Here is a 3,480-nt window from a genome sequence, read left to right on the forward strand (position 1 = left end):
GCAATCAAGGCCTTGTTCCAAACCCTAGGTTTCCATTCCTAGCTTATTTTGGTGTTTTAGCTTCATACCTTTATGCATGCACGTAAAGTTGGCAACTTTACGTGTTATATTAGCCCTAGAAGCTCAGATCTATGAATTGGATGCACTGGAATCGGTTAGAATCAACTGTATAGCGAAGACATGCATAGGACTCGACGAGTCGTTCATCGGACTCGGCGAGTCGGATCGCAAACCCCTGATTTCCCCGATTTGAGAGTTGTGAGTTGAATCAGTGAGTGGAAGAGGACTTGGTGAGTTAGAACAAGGATCTGGAAGTGGAGGGACTCGACGAGTCTACGCCCCGACTCGGCGAGTTGAGTCGCGAGTTAGAGAATTGTGAGTTAGGGAACTCGGCGAGTTCATAGTAGGACTCGGCGACTAGAGTCAACCTGGAAGTTTGACTCTGACTAGGACTTTGACTTTGACCAGGGGTAAATTGGTCATTTACTCCATGAGGAATCATCAGTTGATTCAGAATGTTATGTGATTGTAGCCGGGGAGTCGCCGGAGCAGCAAACATGGATTTCTCACTCGGGATATCAGCAGCCAGTTATACGAGGTGAGTTCTCCTTCAGTAGGAACGGGTCTACCGCACCAAGGCCGACCCGTAGTATGATATGCTAGTAGCTGAGTGTGGGCGGGGCCCGTATCCTATCTTAGCAGAGTGTGGGCGAGGCCCGTATCTCATAGTAGTAGTTGATTATGATGTATGATAAGTAGATTAGCTTTACATGTTGTCTGTGTGATACTTGTATGTTGGGTTTAGTAGTTGAGTGTGGGCGAGGCCCGTATCTCATCATAGCCGAGTGTGGGCGAGGCCTATATCTCGAAGTAGCCGAGCATGGGCGAGGCCCGTACCTCAGAGATAGTGGAGTGTGGCCGAGGCCCGTATCTCCTAGATAGCGGAGTGTGGGCGGGGTCCGTATCTCCCAGTTAGCGGAGTGTGGGCGAGGCCCGTATCTCCACGAGTGTGGGCGAGGCCCGTATCTCCACGAGTGTGGGCGAGGCCCGTATCTCCTAGTTGCATGCTATGTGTAGATGGTATGTGGTAGATTGGGGAGACTCACTAAGCTTCGTGCTTACTGTTTTCAGTTTTGGTTTCAGGTACTTCCACTAGCACTGGGAAGGGCTCGGGATGATCGCATGGCATACACCACGGTCTTCAGCCTGGGAGTTGGACTCTGATATTTGGATATGATATTTTGACACGAGATTTGATATGTGACATTTGTTATGATATTTTGAGACATACTACTTATGGTTTTTATTATGATATTGGATATTATGGTTTTCACAGTGAAATAAAAATGAAATTTTTTGACAGTATTTTTGGGATGTTTCAAGGATCCACCAAGAGCTTGTATATCCAGAGGATTGACACCATTTCTGACTCTTTTGAGGTATCAAGTTCCATACTTGACCATTGTATGCTTAGATTTGTTTATTTGGGGTTTTTATGTCCTTTTTGACCCCATTGTTGGGAGTGCTTGAGTATTGTTGGTTTCAGAGCATAAGAGCTGTCCTTTTGGAATTTTAGAAGCACCTAGGGTCATAAAAATCGGATCTTGGTGGTTAAGCCAAAACCATGCAAGGGTTAGATGGTCTTAAAGCTTGTATAATGGACCAAAATCATGTTTTGACCCCAACCATGCATGCAAGCACCTAAAGTTCGTAACTTTATGGCTTCGCAGGCCTTAAGGGACCTGGATCTACATTTTGGACGTAAAGACTTAATGGATTAAGTCAGAAGTGAGGTCCTAAGGAAAATAGGTAGTACGCTAAGCGTAAACCCTGGTATTAAAAGATTTGGAGATCGTGTGGTGAGGCTCAATAATCCGTTGAATAAAGGTGGAATATGGAACGAATTTGACAGCTTGGGGTAAAGGATTTAAAAGATTTTGAAAAGGAGATTGGACAGTTTAAGGAAAAAGATTTCTTAAAAGATTTCTTTTATGGAAAACTGGTTTATTTGTCATTATCCCTAAAATAGGTCTGACACCAAAAGATTATTTGAGAAAGGACTGAAACGTTGTATGCTACAAAACGAATGTTTGAATTTAATATGAAGAATTTTTATTTAATGAGAAACATTAAATATCACACAATATTCCAAAGAATTTATGAAGTAGTTGATGAGAATTCATTCAATGTGATTGCGGATTGGTTCATCAATGCGGATTGATTCTTCACTGCGGTGGATGGTCATGCGACTGCGGTAGTATAAACTGAAGAACACTTGACAAAATATCAGTAATAACAAACAATAAGAACCCAAGAAATATAAGTATGATATATGGTTGCGGTACACAGAGTATACTGAAACCATGTATGATAGATATATTTAACTAGGACCGCAATGGAGACCATAGAAGGTCTGTGATACCTATCAATTCAAGAAGAATTGTGGATCCGGATCCATCATCCCTAACATTTGTAGAAAACTGTTAAGTTTCGTTGCATCAAGTGCTTTTGTAAACACACCCGCAATCTCTTCGTGAGATGGAACAAAAAATTAGTTCAATGTTACCTTTGAGTATATGATCCTTGATGAAATGGTATCGAAGTTCAATATGTTTCGTCTTTGAATGTTGAATAGGATTATGAGAAATCGCTATAGCACTCTCTGAATCACAATAAATTGGTATCCGCAGCATTCTGTATCCATAGTCCATCAGTTGAGTTTTCATCTAAAGGACTTGAGAACAACAACTCGCTGCGGCCACGTACTCGGCTTCTGCGGTAGACAAAGAGACACAATTTTGTTTTCATGAAGACCAGCTTACCAGTCTTCCTCCAAGAAATTGACAACCACCGGAGATGCTTTTCCTATCCAATCTGCATCCGGCATGATCCGCATCTGTAAAGGCTTGAAGGCTGAAGTAGTTCCCTGCAGGATACCATAGACCGAGAGCTTTGCTTCCTTTCAAGTATCTGAGGATTTGCTTAACTGTGGTCATGTGTGATACTTTCGGATCGGCTTGGTATCTTGCACATAATCCTGTTGCGAAGAAAATATCTGGTCTACTTGCGATGAGGTACATCAACGAACCAATCCTTCCTCTATAAGTCTTGTGGTCTACTGATTCACCAGATGGATCAACAGAGATCTTATATCTGAAGGCCATAGGAACCTTGGCTAAGGAGCAATTATCCATTGAGTATTTCTTCAGCAGTTAATAGGTATATTTTTCCTGATGAATGAATATCCCTTGAGGAACTTGTTTTACTTGAAGTCCTAGAAAGAAGTTAATCTCTCTATTCATGCTCATTTGGAACTTGTTGGTCATGAGCTTTGAAAATTCATCCACCATACTCTGATTTGTTGATCCGAAAATGATGTCATCCACATAAATTTGTACAAGCATAAGGTGATTACCGTTTGCCTTTCTAAATAATGTGGGATCAATCACTCCTCTTTTGTATCCGGACGTGACAAGAAAC

This window comes from Lactuca virosa, chromosome 3 (genome assembly GCF_052849685.1).
Source record: "Lactuca virosa cultivar CGN04683 chromosome 3, Lactuca_virosa_CGN04683_v6, whole genome shotgun sequence".
NCBI classification, from domain to species: domain Eukaryota; kingdom Viridiplantae; phylum Streptophyta; class Magnoliopsida; order Asterales; family Asteraceae; genus Lactuca; species Lactuca virosa.